This window comes from Lepidochelys olivacea (assembly GCF_965140295.1).
Source record: "Lepidochelys olivacea isolate rLepOli2 genome assembly, chromosome: 7".
Lineage (NCBI taxonomy): Eukaryota > Metazoa > Chordata > Testudines > Cheloniidae > Lepidochelys > Lepidochelys olivacea.
The window spans coordinates 64,498,787-64,524,539 of record NC_140417.1 but is presented as its reverse complement, the minus strand read 5'-3'; the positions used below and the strand labels follow the sequence as shown (position 1 = coordinate 64,524,539).

At 37.5% G+C, this 25,753-nt stretch overlaps 1 protein-coding gene across 7 annotated transcripts in view; it reads left to right on the top strand.

Annotated features, from left to right (window-relative positions):
• The window catches only part of KCNMA1 (potassium calcium-activated channel subfamily M alpha 1), an 841,792-nt gene that overhangs the window by 724,706 nt on the left and 91,333 nt on the right, over positions 1-25,753 (top strand). The gene's annotated exons all lie outside the window — the stretch shown is intronic.

The window sequence follows — 25,753 nt, the reverse complement described above, 5'->3', positions numbered from 1 at the left end:
TACTTATATAATCTCCTAGTCTCTGCAACACAGCCCACAATATTTTTTACATTAATGCAGTCTCATGAAAAGAGATTATGTGGTTGAGTCCTGGTACTGCTGTTAACAGCAAACAGACAGCACTAAATGAATATGTCCCCTACAAATGGGTGACATTTCTACCATTAGTATCATCTGGCAAGCAAAGAGAAACCCTAATTTGAAGAGTTAGTGTAGCTTTTCACTTCACTTAAGGCTGTAGAGGGGAAAAACCCTGGTTTTGATTTCATTGCCTATTCAACCAAAAACATCCTGTGTATGAAATCATTGCCCTCAGTAACACTTTTGGAAACATGTTAGACCCATGTTGCATTCTGAATCTAAGGGATATTGACAGCTCTAGGGATTTTTAGCATCCTCTGTTTCATCGGCCTTTCCCCCTGCCCCGTCGTCACTCCGTCAAATCAAGAGATCTCATTCTTCCCCATGTGAGACCACTCACCTTTGACCATTAATAATAAGTAAGAAAAATCAATATCAATTCAGGCCCTTAACAAACCAGCATAGGCCTATATATATATATATATATATACACACACACACACTCTCTCACACACACTAAATTCCACTGGCAGGGCTTCAATAGAAATCACCATGTTTTCTTTGCTTTGCAGAGGGGTCGGATGATGCCCATCTTGACAGAGCTAGTTAACTCAAAGAATGGTGGTGAGAGTCGGCTTTTCATTAAATATGAGCAGATGTGAAATTTAGAGTGTTTGACAATTAGAAATGGCAGCAGCAGGGCCCTGGAATCAAAGTGAGGTCAGATTGGTAGATCAGATTACCTCTCTTACATTCTTTAGTTGTTCAGAAAATCATTTTGAATTAGTGTCAGTGGAGCCATGATGAGTTTTGCCCTTTGTCTTTTATGCTAGAACTGTATTGTTTCCCAAGACACTCATTAAAGGTCATTATACTATTACAGGGCTTGCTTTGGTCATGGTTTCCCCAGTTGAGCTGGTGTGCTTCTAAGATTGCTTAATGTGTTTTTCATTTTTATTTTTATTTTATTTTATTTGTATTTTATTATAAAAGCAGGCTTTCCATTTTCAAGGTAAATAGAATCAGAGACCATTGTCTGTCGTGTCTTCAAACAGTGAATAACGATTATAAGAATTAACGGTGTTTATAGGGATCTGGTGCTAAGTAGAAGCTTATGGCTGTATCAAGTTACATATTCATTGATGTACATGGGATTTTTGTGTGCTAATTGTATGCCCTTGTAGAGGAAGTGGAGTTTACAGTATATGTTGCACTGTAAGTGAAAGAGATTATTTCTCTGTTTATTTACTAGATTGAATTTTACTGAACTTTCAGTTTATGAAAATCACATTTTCACATACACCGACATCTCTTTTGGCATTGGTGGCAACCGTCCAAAAGAAAAGAGGTGTTTTTTGCAAATGTAGGGCGATATAAGGTGAGCAGCAGTTTTTTGTTTTTGTGTTTTAACTGCATTTTGTAGGTAGACACAATACACAGCAATTCAGTGTTGCTTCCAAGTCTTGCTTTGGAGATGCACCAACACTGAGGTGAAGAGTGGTACCTGGAAACCTGGGCTAATTCAAAAGGAAGAAACCACTTCTTTGATGGAACAAGACCACATGAGACCTGTGCTTAACAGACTGTGGCAACTGCATGGTGATGTTCACAGAATTAGTTAATATGTAGAAAGTCCTAAATGGAAGAGGCACAGGTTAACTTAAGAACCACCTCACTACCTCCAAATCACAGTATGACTGATATTCCTCAGAAATTGATGGTCCAAGAGTAAAGGTTTACTGCTCTGCTCTAATCTATGTAGGTTACTTTACCATGCCCATCTTCATGGTATCTAGGCTTGCAGGTGCTCAAGGAAGGGCATTCATGGAAGTGGGTTGATATCTGTGTAATTCCCTTCCTCAGGAAATACACTTCAGCATGCACCTGGCTATGTTTAGAAATATTTATGTGATGGCGGCAATCTTGGCCACCATCATGGATTGGGGATCTACAGAGAAAAGCATGGGTCTCGGCATCTTGAACTAAAGAGCCAGGCTCTGTAACTGGGGTTGTAACAGATTAACATCTTCTGTGGATCAGGCACAAAGAGGAACACGTATTGACCAGAGGGTTATAGTTAGAAGATGCATGTCTTTGTCTAGGTTTACCAAACTGATTAAACTTTGAAATCCTGGGTTCCTAACTGACTGGTTAGATTAAAAGCTGCGGGCAGTAAGGAGGAGGCATAGTTTTTTGTTTCTCTTATTTGGAATGTTAATGATTCAGTGACTTCTAAATGAGTGCACATATCATTGCATGGGAGCAGCTGCTGTCTGCTTTCCATGTTAAAAGGTGGGACTTGATGCCTAAAATCCACAGTTCCTTGTCTGCTGCCGTTTCACCCATAAAACAGCTTAAGGACAGAAATACCTGCTCTCGTGGAGGGCTAGGAGCCATGCTGGCCTGTGCTTGCTGTGACATGGAGCGTGCTACAGAGGTAGCATGGTTATTTCATTCTATATTGGCAATGGATTCCCTTGCTAGATACTAATGTACACCCCCTCTGTAGCATGGAAAAACTATGGTTTGAGGAGTTAGTGCTGCTCAAGGTAGCCGTAACTTGTGTTATTGTTACCCCATAGACACCTTTCCCCTCCACATGGCCCAGTGACCCCCTCTTTGCTCATGCTGTCTCCTCTCTGTGTTGCACAAAAAGCAGACTGTATGCCATCAGTGTATTGGGAAAGGAGAGGTTGAGGGGGAAAATCGATGGGATCTGTTGAGGGAGGAAAGATGGATTTGGTTTAGATCCCCCAGGATATGCTTGTTAGGTGTTAAGTAAGTGATTATGATAAGATGGGTATGTTTTTCTAACTCAGTTTTATGAAATGACCCAACCTCTCTGTAGTGTTGGAGAATGTTAGTGTTAGCCTGTTCTATCCTGACATTCCTTTAATGAGACTAATATAAAAGGACAATTAAAATGAGGGCATAGTGACACAATAAAAAGCTTATTAATTCAAACCCAGAGAGAAGACAAATCATGCAGTGTTTGTCATGAACATCCAGCATTTGTGAAGTAACCCAGTGAACCACTCTGTGGGGAGGAAATTGACTTACATAAAGCTATTTCCAAAAAAAATTATTCCTTCCTCCAGTGGGACAAATTTTTCCTTCAGTTACTATTGAAATTGACAGATCTATCTATTTTGGATCTATTCTTGTGTAACTGAGGGCCAAAATGTGTGTGATGTTTCTCCTAGATAAATCTACAGGATTGTATACATCTTCTTCAAAAATCCTAGAAATAATTTTAAAACATACTTATGTATGTTATAATAAGCATTCAATTTTACCAAGGAAATAATCAATATTAAATATCATAGATATGCTAGAAAGTCCAGCACAATAAAAATCAAGGCACCATACAGAACAGCATCTTAAATGTAATCTTTAGTGCTACTGGATAATAAAACCAATTTATTTTCATTAGCTCTATGCACAGACTAAGCTACTGTCAACAAAGCTGATGTCACCTAAATGCCCTTTTAAGTATTACAAAACAAGACAATGGAAAGAAATGACACACAGGGAAAATAATTATGTAGGTCCCAGGGCTGTTCTGTTTTATGTAGGTTCTTATACTATGCTCCTCACTGTGGCATCTGAGTTGGTAGGTGCTGGAGGCAGGGCATTCTTGATAGTAGTCCCAGGCCCCTGGAGTTCTCTCAAACCACAGAACCAGTTTCCATGAGATGTATTTTTCAGACAAAGAAGACCCCCATAATTACTCCTTGGTTTTATGCTTAAGCTTATTTGTTGTTGTTGTTTTGTTTTGGGGGTTGGGGGGGAGTGATTTGTATATTTTTGTATGCTGTCATGCAGTACTGCCTGCAGCTTCCCTGATTGATAGAGTTTTAACCATCATTCCAGAGCTGAATGTTGGAACAATGATTTCTCTGAACCAGTTCTCAGCCGAGTTGTCTGCACCTCTGTCAGATGCTAGACATTTGCACTTACTGCTGATGAGTAATCCTCTCACCACTGCCTCAGTATATTTCCTCCCTCACTAACTTCCTAATATATAGCTAGAGGTACATACGGACATTGAAATGTTTTCTTTCTGGTCACTGGTCCAGTGCTTGGAATGGTATACTGTTCCTGAAAGTGTATCTAACTCTGCAATGATGACGAGGCTTTGAACTTTAGAATCATATCTATCAGTCTGCCATCTTCTGTACCTCTTCATTCACAAGATTTTAGTGGCACTGAAAACAAAAGCTGAAGCTAAAATCTTGAAACTACATAGTCTGAAACGTTTTGGAGATATGAGATGTTCAATACAAAAGTCATACCAGAATTAAAGTAGGAAGTAAAAGCAGGATGGTGCTCAGAATGAAGTGATTATGTAGGGCCTGCTTTCTCAAGGTTAGGAATGTTTAGGCAGAGCAGTGTGAATGCTTTCAGACAAAACCAGTGGTTGTAAAGAATTATTTAGTATCAGTGATCAGAAGGGAAAATAATTCCAGCCCTGTATACTCTATATTGTGTGGATTTGTTTATAAGAGAGAGTGAGTGCAAAAGGGACAAGACACTGCTGCTCTGAAGTTTTTGTTCCTCTTTTAAGAGCAAATAGTTTCTGTCCATATGTGTGCATGTTTGAAAGAGGGATGTGAAAGAGTGCATGTGAGCGAGTCTGTTGATGCACATGTACAAGAAGTTCAGCATTTGTGTGGCCTAGAGTGTTCATTTCTAGCTCATGGGCTAGCTGACCTTAAAATTATCATTGATCCCTCAGTCTAGCAGTGTTTTTTCATCCCTGGACCAATCTTGGATATATACTGTATGAACTAAACCTTGGACCAGTGTGATCTTTGGTCCTTGCACACTATGTGCAGTGTGTGTGTGTGTGTGTGCACGCAGTGCATATGTTCAGATAAATAAGAATTAGAAGTTTAAAATCATATGGCGTGCTGTCTCTCAAGTTTAGCAACAGAGTTTAGCTCTCTCACCACACTTTGCTCTCATCCATCTCTGTGTAAAGGATATTATCTAACAGTTTAAATATTACTTGTTACTTTAGACTAATTACAATAGAAAAAAGTAAGATGAAACAATATTTTTCAAATATCTGACTTCCAGTGCACAGTCAGTCTTGGATTCTCATAAAGATGGAAAATGAATCCTTTTTATAGGTACATATTTAAATTTAAACCTGTGCAATGCTAAATGATTTGGCTTTCCATTCATTTGGGGATAATATGAGGATATAGATTAATAGTGATTTATAGAAATGCAGGAGCAGAAAAAAACAACAACCCAGCTGTTCCTTGTCAACCAGTAGAATGGTAAAAGCAAGACAACCTGACTAGTTGTTCTACATGACCAGAATATATGAATAATGAAGCAGATGCCTTTTCAAATGAGTTTTGTGGTGAAGTGTTTACCAGTGGGCTGGTGTGAGGGTGCTCTGCCTGACTCGTGATGTCTGTGCAGCAAAAAAATACATACAGTAGCTTCAACACAAGACTCAGGCACTGCTAAGTTTAGCAGCAAATCTTTTTTTGAAGACTTGAGAGGGGGAAAAAGAGACCAAGAAGTCTTTTTAAATTCCTTTAGGCCTTTCCATTGGGTAGTGTTTCTTCCCAGGGTCACAGAGAAGTGACTAGTGAGGGGCTTGCCTTGATGGGGACAAGCTAGGAAAGATGCTGTCTGCATCCTGTGGAGTGAGTTTAGCAGAGGACCTTATGCAAGGTGACATGGAAATTATGTTTGCATTTTTATTTCCTGAGTGTGGCTGGTTGTCATGAAACTCACCCTGACAGTTTCTTACCACCAGGCAGCAGATTCTTCCTGTTACCTCCTTGGTGTAGGACAGATGCTAGCCAGTTAGCTCTCCGTCTCTCCTGCTTCTGAGCTATCTCAAGCGACAGATGCCAGGGCCAGCTTGGTTTCCACTTGAGCATTTCTGTCATAGCCCTGCCTTGAGCCCAAAATCTGACCTTTACTATATGAAATAAAGTACTTATGAACAAGCAGAGGCTTGATCCAGAGCAGGCTTAGAGCAAATGTCAAGTCAGTCTTCTGCCTCCTTGTTCCACCTGCATTAGGAACCTAGCTTAGACCCTAGACTAGAGCGTTGAATGCCTTAGGCTTTATGGGTCTAAAGAGACATAACTTATTAACAAAGAGTTATTAAATTTTTATCAGTTTTACAACACAATGTAAATGTCTCATCTGAATCCACACTGTATTCATTATCATTTAAAACGTTAATTAAGTCAAAGTTGCATTTAATTTAGTTCTAAATGTGCCTTTGGGAGGAAGCTTTTAGAAACAGCTGCAGGATTGAGAAGCACATCAATGCTGGGAAGTTCTTAGTTCCACTTTCAGGATAGGCGCCCAATTTGATTACCATTTTGTGTCTGAAACTAATTTGTTGTGATGTGATTGGGCATGGTCTTACGTTAATATTGGACCAAAATCAGTGGAAAACTATTCCATAAAACCTTGCGCTGGTCACAGAGACACTTTATAGTCTGTTCTTGCCCTCCTTTCAAATTGTCTTCAAATCCAATTGAACATTTAATCTATAATGACTGCATTCCTAATATATTATAATACTTTGCCACATGATGCAGCTGTCATTGGTTGAGTATTTTCCTACTCTTAGGAAAGATTTAAATAATGTATTTGCATAGATTCAGAATGTTTTCAATCAAATATATAGGAAAACACATCTCTTGGCCCTGAGTCTTCCAAATTGTGCTTGAAGTACAATGCATTGTGGTCAAAATCCAGTACAGAATGGAATATGGTGCAGTATAACAAACTATAAGGAAAGCCATCTAAATCAGAATAATAAACAAACATGCATGTATTTGCTAATGTATTTAGTATTGATAATGCAAAATGCCTCTTTGTATCATACTGACTGTGTCAAACGCATATCAACACTGGAATTAAAAGTATAGATCTCTGAAGAAAATAGTTAAAAAATCATCTGTAGTTTTTAGTCCCTTTTGAACTCTAATTGAAATACAGAACATCTTTCCTGTGAAAGAACTCCCACCAGAAATCTTAGAAAACCTTATAGCTTTTCTGAGCTTTGTCATGCAATTTCCTTTGTTTGTTCTTGTCCAGAAGATTTTGTTTGCATTAAATGTATCACCATTTGCATTGCAATGTGCGTGGCATTATCTTTATTCTCTAAACTCCAGTGGTGATGTGTGTTGTCTAACATAGTTGGTACAATATGGAGAGGCATTTTGCATTACGGTAGCTATGCTACTAGAGAAAACAATGGCAACTAGAAGCGAAAGTTATCTCCTGTTAATGTACCACGAGATCATTGGTCTTGCACTGTTTTTAGCAAACCATTTACAGAACAGATTAGCATTTGTCATTTATTTCTGCTCTCAGTTCTTTTTATAATTAGCCTCTTCCTTAAATAGTATGTATTTGAGGAGACATCTTCCTCAGACTTTTGATAACGATAGTAGCTGTGACGTGAATCACAACTTAGAAATCAAGTAAAATATTAGCTTAGCTGGTAAATCCTTATGGGCTACTAAAACTAAGATTCTTCTATCAAAGAATAAATGCACTGCTACATTAAAAGGGATGGTTCCCTCCTATCTGTAAGTAACATTCAGATTCACTCCCACAAACCTATACCTTACTGGTAAATTTATTTCTCCCCTAATTGTTTTTATTGACACTGGTGTAATACCATGGGAACGATTCCTGATGTTCTCATGTGTGAGTGAGAGAGAGTTCATGCTCCTTCGATGTGCATTGGTGAGGATATTGGTGGAAGGGGTAAAAAGTGTCAATTGCTCTCGTTTGGCATACAAAGAATAAACTGACATGCTCAGAGGGCAGAACGGTGGGGTGAGATGCACATCAGTGCAGAGCAGGCTGTACTTTGTTGGCTTCCACATCCAGTTAGTATTTTGAAATGTGTGAAATAATTCCCAGAATCTTCAAAGGGCCTTGTAATAACTGTGGAGTTTACACAAGCTAGTGGAATTGGTGTTGTATCCATTCTTCCATCAATTTTTCTTAGTAAAAACTATCCAACCAAAATCTCTGAACAAAAGAAGGTATATCCCTGCCCTGAAAAGCTTACAATTAAGGAACTGACTATTAACAATGTTTTACAGGAACTTATGTACTGTGTACACATTTACTTTAATATCTGCTAGCAAAATACCTTCTGTATTATAAAATCCAAAGATTGCCTCTTTGGTATCAAATGCTATCTTTGTCTGGCCCTGTTCTCAATGTCTTCTCGCTTTGACTGTGAACAAAGAGCGAATCAACAAGTTTTCCACTATTTGGGAAAGAGCAGACTTGAGCTAAATCCACATTTTATTTGATTTTATATTTTTGGGTGCAGGATGTTTTTGAGTATTCCACACAGAATTGTTTATCCTATTATGTGATTTCAAATGATTTGTTATTTAAACTGACTAGTTACTGTTGCACTGAAACATGAATTTTTGCTTGATTTTTTTATGCAAAAGCCAGCTCTGCACAAATGTGAACCTATTTTTGCTTTTTAAAAGGTCTGATTTTGCTCAAAAACTGGCCCTTGAAAAAGCAAAAATAGGTTCACATTTGTGCAGAGCTGGCTTTTGCATAAAAAAATCAAGCAAGAAAAAGTTTCTTTGAAAATATGTAATCTTTAAATTTTAGGCATTTAATTACAAATACTTTGCACAACTCTAGTCAGTAGTACTTCTAGCTCTGGTAACAGGGTATGCCTTATTGTTTCCTTCATTCAATTGTAAGTAGTATCTCTCTCTGGAGATAGGATGAGGAACAAACCACATGTGACTTATTAGTCACTTTGCTAAATGCCCCCACTGAAAGGTTGCTCAGATACAAAGGTGATAAGTGCAATATAAGAACGTACATAGAATAGAATAGTCTAATCACATCTACTCTGCAATATCCTTCCTGGCAATTCACCATTGCCCTGCACTTTGTGTGGCAAACCACTTACACTGCTTTGAACTGGTGTAAATGACGACAAAACTTGGAGGGCAAAGGTGAATCAAGCCCAAGGTCTAAAAGGGATTTGCTTGGTCGTCTTATATGATTCCATATTTCTTTACCTGCTATCACTGTGACATTCTATATGATGAAATACTGTTATTCTTATGACTAACTGGCACTGGCCTCTTCAGCATGTTTTTCATGTGTTTATCAGTCCGGTGCATCCATGATTTACTGTTCCTGATCCAAAATACACCTGCAATCCTTAGTACTCCCTTAGCTGGGCTAAACAAAAATGTGTTGCTTTCCTTAAAAAGGAAATATCATTTTAATTCTTGCATAAGAGCTCCCTCCCCGACCCCATGGTCTTTACTGCAGTTTCTTCTTTGGTACTCAATTCTTTTTACTCCTTGAGTGCTTCCAGTTATCACCAGCCCATACTGCCCTCTTCTTCTCCCCCTGTATTTTAGCTTTCCTGTCCAGCAGAACCATCACTGAAGAGATGAAGCATACCTATTTCTATCCTGGATAGCATGGTGACAAATTGTCACCTTTGCTATGGTTGCAGATCCCTGCCTGTGGTGTAGATAATCAGCATATCGAGTCATTCTCTCATTATAGTGGTATTATACCTTCAGATTTGTCTTGCTAGGTGGTACTATCATGACTTTTCCGGTTGTAATCCCAAACACATTCTCTTCCAATGGCGTGAAGATTAAATGTTCAGTCTTTGGATTCTGGATTTCTAGTGTTTCCATCTCTAGGACCAGGTCAAGATCTGAAGCTTATTTTGATTGATGGCTTGATTCCTTTTGATACTGCAGTTCACTCATCCACGGTTGTAGTGAGCACTCTCCTCCTCCCAAATAGGTCAGCAGCTGGTTTTGAGTCAATACATCTCTAGTCATAGGCATTTCTTGAGGAAATGCATAAGCAGAAGCTTTAGGCTTACGCAGCCTGCTCCAAGGTCCCACATATCCCTTACAGAATATTGATATCCTTAAGGTTCTGCCCACAAGGAATTATAAAGCCTATACGTCTACAAAGTAGTTTTTATCCATCTTTGGCACATGATTCTTTGGTCTTCCCTCTTCCACCTCATCTAACAGGAGCAAATAAATACCTCAGAGCTAGAACGCCAAGCAACTTGCTCTTGGAAGATGTCTTCCTTGACAGCTGTCAGTGTCCCTTGAGAGTTGGATTTCTGGATGCTTTTGGAATCTCACTCTCAAAAAATCAGGCAGCAACACTCTAAATCTATTGGCATCCTATGGTGTTTGCATTTGCTATAGTTTACTTTTAGGGAGAAAACCTACCCACAAATCTCATTAAAGCTAGCATAGTCCCTGTCTTTGTGTTGGAAACAGCTACTGCTTCTCCCTCTTGACTCTGTTGGCCTCCTGATCCCACTGAAACCAGTAGGAAAATTCCCATTCACTTCAGTGGGAGCAAGATCAGGACCTATGTAATGGCCAAAGATCTTATCGGGTTTCCTCATAGACTTCTGTTGTGTTGGTTTGGTCAGTCGTCTTTTCCCCATCTTGTGCTGCCTGCTCTGAAAATGAGTGTTTCTAATTTTGAATACTCAGATACCTAACTCTCAGTGCTTACAGACCATATGGGCCTTTTCTAGAAGCTGTAATACTGAGAACTGAAGTGTTCTCTTAGGCTCTGTCTAGACAGTCTGAGCTGCTAATTCAGTTCCATGGCAATCCTGAGCCCTGCCACAGTTCCACCCCCCACCCCCACCCCAAGCCCTTTTCCTCTTCTGTTCTTTCAGTGCCTTGTTTTCAGCTTGGCCATACTACCACCTTGTCTCCTTCACTTCCTGATGCTCTTGGCCAAACTCTCACCCCAACCTGATGAACGAAAACAAACTCTGTTCCATGTAACACACATCTTTAATGAACTTTCCTTCCTGAATCTGCTCCTTTTGAAGAGATGTGGCTTGGCCAGATAGTCCCACTCATGCCCATGGCCAGTGTCAAATAAGCAGGTTTGAGTTCCTTGCATAACTGCAATAACAAAAGAAAAATAATAATCCATTCTAATATTGTAATATTGTATTGTTTTTTGCTGTTTGCCATATAGAGATATGATCTCCATATTATAAAATTATAGTTAGCTTCCCATTAGATATATGTGAAATGACGTCTATTTCCTTCATGTACCAACACTAAGTAGTCTGGTCTACCCTCTGAAGGTACTAGAGTGTTACCGGTGTAATATTTTTGTTAGAGATCTAATCAGTGGGAATGTATAACAGTAATTTGTTATTTCACAGAGGCATCTTGATTCTATTTTGTTTTTGTACGAAAAATATGATCCCTGCTACATACATCCATCCTTTAGAGTACTTTTTCTGTTAGAGATCAAATCACCGTTGTAAGTAATGTTGTCATTCGTTATCACCACTAGATTTCTTAGCTTACACTTTATTTTCCACTTTTAAGAAATTGTGAGCCTTTGCTCCCCCGCAACAATCAATTGTAGCCGAACTACTGTATGTTTTGGCAGATGTTTTAGCATTAATTCTTTGTGCAGTTGCTTTTGCAGCTATAATCGGAGTTAGCTAGCACATATCCATTTCTTATTATTATTGTGTTACTTTGCCTCCTCTCTTTTGCCATCGTTTACCTAAAAATGACATACAGAACTTCTCTAATACTCCATATCAGTGAATTATGTTCCAGCTCTACTTTGTTGATTGCCATTTTTTACTATGATTTTATAGATTTAATCTTAGTTATGTGTTTCTTGGGTGTTCATTATATTAGTAAATTTACTAAATGACGCTTCTATTTTAAGTGTGTTTGTTTAGAAGACAACATAATTTCATAATGCTGAGATCTGTAAAATATATCACTGGAATCACTAATAAAGAGAGTGCTCTTTCTTAGGGGTATATTTTACTGATTTCTTCATGTCGTCAACTGTATTTAACTTTATTTCTATAAGCAATCAAGTCAACATATATAATAGGCTATTGATGCAACATGATCATTCCTTTTGATTTATTTGGATGTTTACTCAATGACTTATGGTGTTTTACATATTAGAATTGGTCTGTCAACAATTAACATTCACTGCTTATGAAAGCCATACTTCAGGTAATGGAGTATCATTAAACTGCAACCAATGTGCTAGAAATCTGTCTTCTGATAATAAAATTTCTATGTATAACAGCGGCTGAGAAGTACCGCTATATATTTATGCATAGATCCCAGGATAGCTGGGGAGTAAAACCACAGAGGGGCTTGAAACTCAGTACAACCAGCAGATGGGGCTGCTAGCTTACAAATAAAACAGCAACTGAGAAGGACCCAAGATCCTGTAAGTTTTTTTTTTAAAAATTGTTTGAGAAAAACAATTTCTAATATTTAAGATGCTACTTGGCAATTGTATAAAAGTATGCACCAGTTAAATATATATTCAATATATGTATATGTACATAAAACAACAAGCCTATATGTATTATATAAACATGTGTACAGAAGCTTACACTTGGCTAATATATGTTTATGAAAAACACATATTATCCACACATGATTAAGAAAAAAATTATTAAGTCCTACATCCCAAAAGAGTGTTGCAGCTCAGCCTGAGAGAGCCCTGGGGTCATTGAGTTTGATCTTGCCCTATTCCACTCAAAGGGAGTTTTTCCATTGACTTGAATAAGAACAGGATCCTAATGAGAAAGTCAGAGTGAAGTGTCAGGAAGCGTTCCTTAGCTCTTGTTGCTGATATGAACCATAGCGTGGGAGTCTCTGTAAGATGTATACATTTATCTGCCCTTTAGTATGGCAACAAGGAGCTGCAGAAGGGGAAGGAAAAATTTGGGGTGGGAAACAAGCTAAAGGCAAAATCAGAGAATCAGAAAGGGGCACTGGGAAACATTGAGGCAAGAACCTAGGCAGGGTTCTCTAAATAGAGATGTTTGAAAACAGACTAGACAAAGCCCGAGAAATAGAGAAATTTTCATAAGTGCCTAAGGGACATAGGAGCACAAACCCATAATTCCCTTAAGTTCTCTTGAAACTTCCCATATTGAATGGTCTTGTACTGGCAAGAAGATGGTAAGATGGTTTAATAGGACTTATCCATTAAATTTGTTAAGGAAAACCCCCTCAGCACAAACATGTTAAAGCATGCTTTAAATGAGGACTGAAATAATTGGAGTAAAGAAAAGGTTATTTCCTCAGTTTATAAATTCCAGAAGATATTGATTGGAATTTTACTGGAAATGTATATTTTAAAAAATAGATAAAAATTGGCACTTGGCACCGGAAAACAAAGTAATGACTCTAATTAGGTTTCTCTAGGGTGAAATCTATACTTCCCATTGCTCTTAGAAAGGAAACAATTTCATCCAGCGTCTAGATTAGATTTATAGGACTCTGCTATGAAGAAGTAAGATGTGAATATTGCAGAATCCCTTGCCTATGCACTACATAACCTTCTTTCCTGTCAAATGTGCTATACACAATAAACACAAGATTTCTCAATCCAGAGGAGGAAAGCAACCACCAAGGGCCCTGTTCTCATTTTTAGTATAGTACTCAGCATACAAGTACATTATATTTTTCCCACTGAACTTTAATGCAGCTGGAAGCATGCACACAGTTAACTACACCACAGGCTCTGTTGTGGGTGTGGCTTAGGAGACTCATTTTAAATATAGGCTACTCTTTGTTTGGTTTTTGACCATGTACGAACTGCACTGTTCTTAACAGTGATTGATCACTCTGCAGTGTATTCAGCCACACAGGGGCAACCTCCATTAGTGTGTAATTCACAAAAACAACAGGACAGATTCCTAGTACAGTTTGACAAAATGACATAATTGTAGTCTATTCTTTCTACTGCTGCTACTTCTTCCTCCATGTTCTCTGTAACTGGTGTCAAAACCCTCTCTCAGGCAGCAGGTCAAAGACTGCTATGCTTTGGCTTACAACATATTAAGACAAGGACAATCTATACCAATTCATCGAGCCCAGAACTATGGGTGTGGAAAAGCTTAACGCTACAATTTGCACTGTGACACTACTCTTAAGAAGGGACCCAAAAAAGACATGGCTTTTGGCTTAATATGTTTCACCTTAAAGGAACTGTCGGAGGACCACTCAAAAAGGAATGGCAATTTCCTTTCTAGATACTGTATGTTTATTCAAGAAGAAAAGCACAGAAGTAAAAAATCATATTTATATTGTTTTATATTAAGAAGAAACCTCTGTTTATCCAGTACATCAAAGAAATTGACCAGTATCAACTTATCCTTATCACACATTCTTTTCAAGTGCATTTCATCTCAAGGTACTTCACAAAGAGGGGTATTAATATGACTATATATAGGGAAATTGAGGTACAGAGAAATTACTTACTTCCGTGGGAGATGTGAGTGCTCAGCACAACTGAACATCAGGGCATATGGGACCTGATCAAGTTCTCATAATAAATCAGTGTTATAGTTGCCACTAAAACCCCAGATCTCTCAACTTCCGATCACCAACTTGTAACCATTAGACCATCAAACATCCCATATCGAAAGGGTAACCCATGATGCTGTCCAGGTCAGGCTGTGAGCGATCGACTTGCAGATTTCTCTCTCTCACTTTTGCTCTTTCCTATCATTTAAGGTACCAGGATAATAAGACCCTATACAACACCAGTGTGTAAAATCTACTTGAGCAGATACTTACTCCCAACATATCTGATTGGAGAATTTGTGTTTCTGCATTATCTAGCTGCAGTGCCTTCTGTGCTTCTCTTCATTGTACTAGTCCTCTCAAAGGAGGTAGACCTGGAACAGAATAACTGTGGGCGTTGAGGGAGTTCTATTCTAAATCTTGGAACTTTGGCCCTTGTCTAATCCTTCTTTCCCCATCCCTATCTTAAAAGTCTTGGAATAAAAGCTCCTTTTTCAGACCCCAGTGATACTTCATATAGCCGGGATGTGTGGAGAGGTCAAGTGGACTGTTAAATCGAAAGAGGAAAATATCGTCTGGTGGGGTTTTTTTTAACTTTTCATTCAGCAGTTTGCCAGTAACTGTTTAATGGCTTGAATAAAAAGAGCGAATAGTAAATTGAGACAGCAATGTGGAATGGGGATCTGAAAAACAGAGCTAAATGAATGGGAGAGGACTAAAATCTGAACCACAAATATGTACAAGGTTCAGGAGAACCATAAATAAACCTGACTATAAATTAAAATTTGATTATGGATTTCACAAATTAGCTCTTACTTTTCACTGTGTGGGAGCACAGTGATGTACAACATGGCGCTCCTGTATGCAGTAACCGTGTCAGAACATACCATTTGCCATACCAGGCCCAGCAAATCTGGTGTCCTTCCTCTGGCATTGTCCTATATCCGAAGTCTATATAGGCACCTAAGTAGTTGTGCAATGCTGTGCATGTAGGTAAAGCTTTCTTCCTGTCCCGTTTCATCAGCTCGCTCCTTGAAGCATGAAATATGAACAGCTTAATGCTCCAGATCTAAAGCCCATTAAGGTCAATAAAAAAATTTTCTGTGATTTCCATGGGCTTTAATATGAACAGCCTTAACCTAGTTCCTCACTTTGCTTTGCTGACATTATGGTCATAGAGAGTAGGAGTGATAACAACAGGTATCTGTGGGAAAGCACTGATAACATGCTGCCCTTGGATTAAACTGGAAAAGCAAGGAAAAATCAAAGCTCTACAGTTCCCTCAGAGGGTTACTGTACCCCTAAAGAAATATCTTAAAGGCTGTATGCAGTGTAAAATCTCAGCCTGGCCTTCTTTTTATCAAAAGACTAAGGTTAAACCAAGTGTCTTTGCAGCATATCCTTCATTGTGCCAAAGTATGTACCTGCCTTACCCTAAAAGCCCATATATTTTAACTTTATCTTGGTTTAATAGAAGATCAGAGCCGCCTTCTATAATACAGAACAGGATTCCACCGACCAGCATTTCGCACCTTGTGTTAACTGCTTATATAGAGCATTCAAGAAAAAAAAAAGAAAAACAAAAGAAGAAAGAAATCTAGCTCTCGTAAAATCACTTTAATGCTGTGAGAATTAGAAGAGGCAAGACCACTGTAGTGTTAATACAAAATTTAAACAACAGATGCCTGCTTAAAAAAAAAAAATTGGAGTGATTCATTCGGAGGTCAATCAATTTTATATACTTTTAGTCAAAAGATAAAAGCCTCCAAAAAACCCCCGAATGACTGGCTCCTTGGGTCTTGTTGTTTCATAGAGAATACCTTATACAAAGGTTCAAAGTGCATTCAGTATTTCCAGCCATTTGTAAAACATAGAGAACCCTTACGTGCCTGACATTCTTGGATCTTTATGTTTTCTTATCTTCTTGCACATGGCACAAACTGAAACTGACTGCCACTGAGCCTCACCTGCTTTTATATTGGCAGCAATATGCGTGATATCAGTTTCCTTTTACACAAACAAACAAAAAATTAAATGCATCTCCTTGAATTTTGAAGGCACGTAGGCAACAAGTCTGCAATCCTTTCCTTTCATTCAGAATTACCATTTCAGACACCAAACAAATACTGCTCTGCAGTTTTCTGAAATTAATATTCTTGTATCTAGTCAGGCACCATTGCCTTGTAGTCTAGTCAATGATTTCATTGCATATGCTACTGAAAAAAATCAAGCCATAATTATAAATTCATAAAATAAATAATTCATTGGTATAAAATGATTTTTAAAGGGATTTAATAAGATTTATTTTCCAGACAAATAACACAAATGTTCTGATTAAACCATGTTTCAGTGTATGTTAAACTCCAACCCAAACTGATTGGGTACATTTTCTTTTTTGAAACTACCTTTGATAAGAAATACATTACAAACTCATCAGTTTAGCTTACTGTTAACAAAGAGACAGCAGCCGTCTGGATTATTCTAGATCCGCCGTGAAACTGCCACACTACGTATGCTCAAACTAAAGCTGTGCAAGTTTGACAAGGGGCAGATGAATCCAGGAGTTATTGTGCAGGGGTTTAAGTCTATGCGGCAGCTGACGGTTGAAATAATCATCTATACATTGCTCTGAGCTAGCTGGGGAAAGGTTGAAGCTGTATATTTTCAACATATCTAGTCTAATGGTTAATCTGTTGTCTTGTACAGGGGGTGCTGGGTGGAATCACAGCAATAGCTGACAGTTTGGAGAAATTGCAGTGGGTACCGTCGGTTGCCTGATTCACAAAGTGGTAGGTAGAAATATAAACAGGCTTGCAATTGAAAGAGGGAAGTCTTGTTCACTGTCACTCAGACCAAAAGAATTTTGGTACGCAGAAGCTCAATCAAAATATTGATTATTTGCATTCAGCAATAGGGAGTTCCATGTCATTGTATTCTACCACCCCAGGAGTTTGAGGTACATAAAGCAGGTACATCAAGCATGCCAGATTACAGAAGAACAGTGATTGCTGTGATTGGTGATAAACGGAGAAGTTGCTTAACAGAAAGAGAAAAGGAAAGTTGAAGGGGGGAAAAATCAACTAGTTATTCAAACCAAGGATTGGTAGACTGCTAAAAACTCCTTGTACTTCAAGTGCTGATGTGGTTTCTCTGTTGAGTGATGTAGTATCACCCTTTTCAGAGATTAAGAGGATGTAGTATGCGTTAGAATGAAACCAAAAATGAGGTATCTGCAAGGTATCTGATAGCTGTGAGAGAAAATGCTATGTTAGATTCTGATGAAGCAATGGTATTGAAAGCCTAACAATTCCAATTGATCGTTTTATTTTATTTTTTTGGTATTGTTCTGGTTTGTCGTCGTCCTCTTCTTTTAAACGCATCTTTATCTCCCCTTCCAGGCAAATCACACTGAAGCCAGATCCAGCCATTTCTCTGAAAGAACTGTACTGGTATTCTGCCTTGTTACATTTAAATTAAAGCTAAGAATAAAACAGAAAGTGTCATGGGCATGGAATTAAGCACATGGGTTGTTTTTTTTTAAAATGTTCAGTATTTGCTGGTTATTGTTCAAATTAATTTGGTTATAACAAATATAATGTATAGAAATAGAACAAGTAAATCTGCAGATATGATTTGATAATATAGTCTTTAGGCAAAACCTTGTATTTTCTTCCCAGGGTGCAGCTTGGCTGAGACCTTTTGTGGGGCTGCATGTTACTATCTTGAAAATAAACCTCTGTATAAATCAGTTTTGATCCCTTGACATTTGATAGGCATTATTACCATTTAAGATAATGCTAATAGGATTTCTGGCCAAGAGACATACAGTGGTTTTCATTAAATAGACATTTGCCTACAGTTACCACACAGAGGTATTAGAGATACTAGTTTCTTATGCTTAGATTAGGAAATATCACACTATCTAATCCTGAGTGTGGTAAAGGTTGACTGACTTGTGGTGACCACTCTGTATATCCCAGTTTTATCTTCCCATTTTCTCTCATCCACTGCCCCTTTGACTGCAACCCTCAATAATCCATTGATCTTCTCTACAAAAGACTGATTTATGGATCCATGGCAAAGGCCCTGTGCTCTAATAATTAACAATACAGATGCGGTGGTCATTATCAGAGATGGAGATTTGACTTTTAGCACTAAAATCACAGGGCTCTACAATTTGAGCTAATTTGGCTGTGAGTGCAAGGGAGTTGTTCTTTAATTCAAATGGTAGAGTCATTGGGGCTAACCACAAAATAAAGACTGGATCGCATATACACTACACTGGATGATGTTAGCTTGAAAATTATGCAATGTTTCAGAGAAGAAAATGCCCCAACACAAATAGGTTGGGTGCCAAGCCTGCTGAAGTGCAGAAGGTCTGTAATGACATATTTAGCTCTATATCATTAACAGTGATATTTTCCCCATATGTGTGTCACATCAAAATCAGTATCACATCCATGCAATAGGTCAAACACCCTAGCCAGATAAAAAATGAAGCATGTAAATAAGCTTTTATTGTACAGTAGGGCACATTTTAAAACATATGTGCTTAATTCATGCACATAGAAGTATTTTATGCGCATACGGAGGTACTTACATGTGCAAACTATGGAATTGCACATGTAAAACTTAATTATGTGTGCAGCTGTAATTAGCCATTAGGCTCAAATATATACTTTGTGCACAAAATTGCTTCTTTATGCTTGTACATGTATTTCAATATGTAAATTAGGTACCCCATTTTTTGAAAATTTGGCCCCATTTTGCCATGCTATCTAGACTAAAATACCAAATCTGAATATCTCCCAGATGGACTTCTGGTCTGGTAATTTATGTGTTTCTAGAAGAATTAAATTAAAAATGGGAACTCTTTCACATCACCCTAATTACTAAGTTTGTAATATTTATTTTGATGGTATAGTGGGTAATCACGGTATATGAGGTAGAGCTAGAAGTCATAAAGTGAATTTGAGCCAAGGAAAATCTAGGCTGAATATCAGGAGATAAATCCCTAATGATAAGATCTATGTGGGCATTTATACTACCCAGTAACATGGTATCTGAGCACCCAAGGCCTACTATGCCCTGCAATTGTCTCCCAAAAAAACCTGGGCTGGTCCTCACATGAGTTGATTGGAAGGGTTTGAGAAGCCTATTGGTAGATTTTTCCCTCTCTCCTTTTTACTTCAAGTATTTTGATCCAAAATGGTAGCTTTTTATGGATTATTTTCACCATTATTGACTGTGGACAAACGTTGAAATGAGATTGTTGTGTTTCAGAAATTGTTCAAATAAGCGCATGGCTCACTGGACCTGTGTAGAGAAGTAGGCTATGCGGATAGTTTTTATTATATGAAAATTTGTCACTGGAGAAATTCCAGAATTAGAAGCATAAGGTTTGACAAACAGCACAATCTGTCCAATGCAAGGCTGATGATTCCCTGAGAATTTATTCATTCAGTGTGGTACACAACATTTCGTGATTTTAGTTAATCGAGGTCATGCATTGTCTTCCAGTAATTTAGGATCACTTTGAAATCTAATCTATTAGTACTTTACCATATTTTATTAGTAGTAGCAAACAGTAGAAAAACACTGCAAGTTAGATTCTGATCCAGCTTTCATTGATATAAATATTTTCATCCATATCAAAGGGAGTTGGATCAAGCCGTTAATGTAGAGATCCTTCTCTGACTAATAGGTACTTCATTCAATTCACTGTGGTTGAACCTTGATAATCAGTGCATACTCAATCTGTCATAGGTCATATATGATAAGCTTTTTTGAATCAAGACAGAGTCCTTATTTCTTGGAAACAATTGGCAGGTATCTGAGTGCCTCATATGTATCCCATTTCCAGTTGATGGTAAACTGAGCAAAGAGGTCAAAAACATGTTGGCCTCTGAAACCGCCTTTGAGCTGCTGCCTATTCACTTTAACTGGAGAATGTTGTAAACCGGTAGAAATAGGTGGAAATAGTGCTGCAAGATGAGCCCATATATTCCTCCCTCCAGACCTCCTTCACCTATGACAATGTAACAATGCAACATAGACCTTTACCAGCTCAAGGGTATACTCACCTACTTTTCTATGATGTATGCAGTGTTCTTGTAGCAGTGTTGATCCCAGGATATTAGAGAGACAAGGTGAGTGAGGTCATATCTTTTATTGGACCAACTTCTGTTGGGGAGAGAGAGATGTTTTCGAGCTTACACAGAACTCTTCTTCAGGAAGCTCTGTGCAAGCTTGAAAGCTTGTCTCTCTCCAACAGAAGCTGGTCCAATATAAGATATTACCTCACCCCCATCTTGTGTCTCTACTTTTGTATCAAACTGAATCCAGCAATACGAGATCATAGCTGCATAATTTTATTGCAAGACTGAAGCATGTTTTACCCTGTCCTTCACAGAAGGTTACATTCATTAAAGATTTTATTTAATGTGTTGGTTTTTGTTAAGTTACCTTCTGCTCCTTAGAAGAGGAAAGATTAAGCCTGACAATTTCAAACTGAAACCACATTCGGGCACTTAAATTAGTTGGTCTTGTTTTTAGAGATGCTGTACATTGACCTTTGTGAAATTTGCTACTGCTGAGCTCCTTTGAAAATCAGGCCGCTTTTATTTAGGTGCCTAAATATGGATTTAAGTCCATAACTATAGGCACACAAGTTTGAAAATGTTGAGCTTGCCTCTTTTCTGATTCCTTCTATACTTTAATAGCAACAGAGTACTGTACCTTCCCTGACACTTTCAGCAGGTTCAAGGGAATAAACATCATCTACAAGCTAATAAATCTTGAGATCTTTATCAACTTTTGGGAAATAGGTTTGGCTTCAAACACACTTACTCTAGGGTAGGATTACTGCTTAAAGATGATAATATTATGGAATAATCCTTTTATAAGGGTTGATTTTTTTAAACATATATAGAGAGAGAGAGACATTTTTTAAAAATGTTAATAAGGCTGCAGATATAAACCTATACTTCAGCTACAGAAACTGATAGTTTAAGCTTTAAAGCTATAATTCCACATAATATTAAAATAGATTTATCCTGTGGTTTGAATCCTTTTTTAGTACACAAAACATTAATTTACATTTTTTCTTATCATTTAGAAGTAAAGAATGAAGCTAGATCAAGTTATCCAAAATGTTCATTTCAGTTCAAGAATGCAACTACTAATGCACTCGTTGGTGCCAAGCCCACTGAAGGAATCCCGGAACCTGTTCCACTTGTTAATAACCGTAAAGGGAGCCTCTTTCTACCCAACAGTCCCTCGCTGCTGCACCTTAACTTGTTGAGATCTGTTGAGCATGGAAAATCTACCTACTGTAGATTGCAAAGGACACTCAGTTTGCCTGTAAAATACTGCTATCACCCTCAAAATGCTGGGTTGAACCAAGATCTCCGTAGGTAGCCCCTTAGCTGGATGCATAAGGCAGTACAGATTGGTTTGTGCATGGTTTTACAGTTTGAGTGTTTTCAATGTGAAAATGACATTACTAATGCTCTGTTAAGTGCTTACAGATGTGGGTTTCGTGAGATGTGGTGATTAATAACTTAAACAAGATAGTTAGTAACTAATGGTTCTGGGTGGTTGATGTTTTATCTTTCTTATGTTTTATTTGCTTTGAAACACTTACATTCTAGGCAATGAGTTTACTAGGTGTTCCATTTCATGTAGTATTTGGTAGCTGAAAGGTTGTTAGATAATCCAGCTCATTTTGGGGGTCCACAAAAGGGAAGCACCCATAAACTATATTGTTAGTAACCTTGCAGAGGCAATGAAAGAGACAGATGTATTTAAAAAAATAGTAACAAAATAATAAAAGAAATGTTATGAACTTGTCCAATGTTTCTGGAAGACATTTTCTTTATTTGGCTTAAAAACTAAATGAGGATAAAAGTCAAGTAATATGTTGTTACAGATGTTCGCCTCTGCATTAAGGCTGTTAAAATTACCAGCACATCTTAAATCAATTCATGGAACATTGTCTGGGGGTTATGTCATTGAAATAATGAATCCTTTTTACTCAAGAATAAGCAAACATGTTAAAACATCAGCGTAACTCCAAATTAAACTCCAGCATAAACCAGAGTATCTGAAGCCTCATTAGACTTGCCTGACATTTTTCTAGCTCTGAGTCTTTCTGAACTGTAAAACTGTTAGATTCTGTGCCTATTAGACAAGCAAGCACTGGGTTGTTACAACAGTACATTAAGTGTTATACTTAGGGATGTGCAAAAACAAGTTTTTGAATTTTATGAGAACTCAAAGGCTGGATTGAGTTCACATTCTATAAAATTCCATGTTGAATTCCTGAACTTGTCTGTACTTTCATGAAAGCTGGTAAAGAAGGTCTGCATAACATAGTATGACTGTATTGTAATACAACTCCCATAGCATTAAATGAATTGAAAATATTAAAAATAGGGGCATATTCTCATTAACGGAAGCAGTAGGTCAAATGTACAACATTAGTGTTCAGTTGTCGTATATCACAGCCAGTTACTCAAATACAGTTGTCTTTCATGAAAGTGAGTAAATTTAAGATTCCCTTTCATTTAAATTTTTAATCCTCTCATGCAGAAAAAGGAACCATGAAATGAAAATATTTTATAGCTTAACTACAAGTTTTGCTAGATCTACTTTCTTTAAATATACAGGAAATTAATAGAATATATTAAAGATAATAATTAAATATGGTTTATATCCTACTTATGACTAAGAACCCACCTGTGAGTTAGCATTATAACACTTTTGGGAACCAAGCCATAGGTAATGATCTCCATTACATACCATTTGTATATTTCAGCTTCAGACAATTCTCCCCTCTTCCCCCTCCTCCCCCCGCAATCCCTACCCACACACATACACATTTAGGGAATAAAACTGCATTTCCAAACTGCAGATACACTATAAACTCTTTGCATACAAATTTCATTTAAAAACAAAATCCTGATTCATCCTGTGACATGTTTAAAATAGGTGATCTTTCATTGCAACAGTGAAAATAAATGGCTCCTTTGCTTGAGCAAGGCACGGCTTTAGTACAGAAATGAGGTGTCTCTGAGGGCTTTGCTAATAGGTATTAACTTATGAGCCATGTTACCCTAGAACATTGCAGGTAAACACAGACAGTAATACGGCATAAAGATGATGGGCACTTAATGAAGAAAAGAGCTTGTTTATTGTAACACTAAAAGACACTGTACGCTTTGTCAGGAAATCCAGCTGTGGAGACCATCATTCTGGAAAGTGGTACTAATAAGGCCTAGTTTCACAATTGGCCAGTATGATAGTAACGTCTGGTAAGATTGGAAAAAGCAGATGCTAGACCATGTAAGATGAAAGATCTTCATTGGACTTACCTTTTACATTTGAATCAGCAAGCATAACTCATTTTAACCAACTGAAGGGTTGGAAAAAAACTTTTTTATAGCATTTTGCACTAATAGAAATATTTCTGTATATGATATCATTACAGCTGGTCTGTATCAAAATAAGACTTTACAAATGCTCCTACTGGGTACAGAGCTTCCTTATTACTAGTGAAAGAGGTACAAAAATGCATTCCACTTGTACTATGTTACTGAATTTCTTATAAACGTTTTCTAGCCCCATGGGGGCAGATTAATTTAGATGAACTTTGAGCTTTTATTTACTGGCAAAGAAAAACATATCATTTGTAGGTGATTTCTGCAAGCAACATTGTGCATGGTTATTTCCTTTAATCTCTTAAGTGGTGTGTCCATATGATTTGGACTGACTATTTATATCCAATAAAGAACAAGAGAGTCCTGTGTATGCATTAAAAGCAAATTATTGCCTGTGTAGAATAGCTTGTGAATAACTGTTTTTGACAGACAAGTTTAAAACAAGATTACACCCTTTTCCAGAGAATGACTTGCCAGAGATTGTTATGGAACGAATGAAGAACCACACTTTATTATAAGTAGAGCTGGGCAGATACCGCTAAAAAAAATTTCGGACAGTTTACAAACAGCCAAATATTGAAGTGATTAAGGTTTATTGAAACCAACTCTCCCAGAAAGTGGGTTTTAAATGTGCACATTTGAGTATTCGTTGAGGAAATATTTATACTCTCAGCCAATCAAAGAACAGTAATGGCGCTATGTGATTTAGCTAACGAATCACAAGTAGGCAGCACAGCCAGAAATGTGCATGTCAAATATATAACAAATTTCACGATTATGCTATGGATTTCTAAAACAAAAAATGAAATAGTTAAATATTGAGGAAATTTCATATTCTTTATGGATGTTCTCTAAGCAGAAAAGAAGACTGCATTAGTCCAATAAATTATTTGTTGTAAGTTGATCATTGCTCAGTTCTAATTACATCTCCTTTTACATCACTGTTTTGAGGCTTTAAAAAAAAAATCCAGGATTTGTTAGGCAAAGCCAGGTCCTTTAAGAAGACAGCAATGTTGCCTTTCCAGTGTCCAGTTCTGTAATCTTGATGAAGGCAAAATGAAGTTCCATAACATACTCTGGAAAACAGACAGACATGACAAGCTAGAATGTGGACTGTAAGAAAATAGTATCAGAAGAGGATTGTAGCAGGAGGATATTGCTTAATTCATTCTCAGATAAATCTAGAGCAGGTGACATATGTCCAGGTCTGCTTTTTCTTCCTATATAGTTCATTGCAAATAGATTTTTTTTCCAGCTGATGCTTGTGCACTGCTAATGTGTATTAAGCTCCTTTAATGTAGCTGCTACTACTAATCTCTTTCTTTTTATCTTTAAGGTAACAGCTACGTAGGCCTCAGTTACATTGTCTTCTAGTGTGTTTTTCAATTAACTATAGGATGGAAATGAGACTATTTTTCATTCTTAATATTACAGCATTAATCTGAACTTGAGAAACCACCATTCACAGATGATTCCCTTTGATAGCAAACATAATACTTGTGTGCTAATTATCAAGTACACTAGTTGTCCTTTAAACAGTAATGATGAAGGTTAATATTAAAACATAACTTATTAGAAAACTGTGCTTCTTTAAAGCAAATAGTATTATGTTATAGGTAATCCAGTGATGTACACTTTATAGTAATCTTAAGTTATTTTACATTTGGAAAATGATCTTTCATTTAAAATGAACTCTATCCTCATTAAAAGATCCTGTGCTGTAACACATCCTCTGTTATACAGGTACTATCCCCCCACTTCCATTCAACCATACTCTGCTCATTCCTGTTATAACAGCTCCCCTTTGTGAGAAAGGTGGAGTGATGAGGTCTGAGTTGTGCTGGAGATCTGTGCACAATTGCA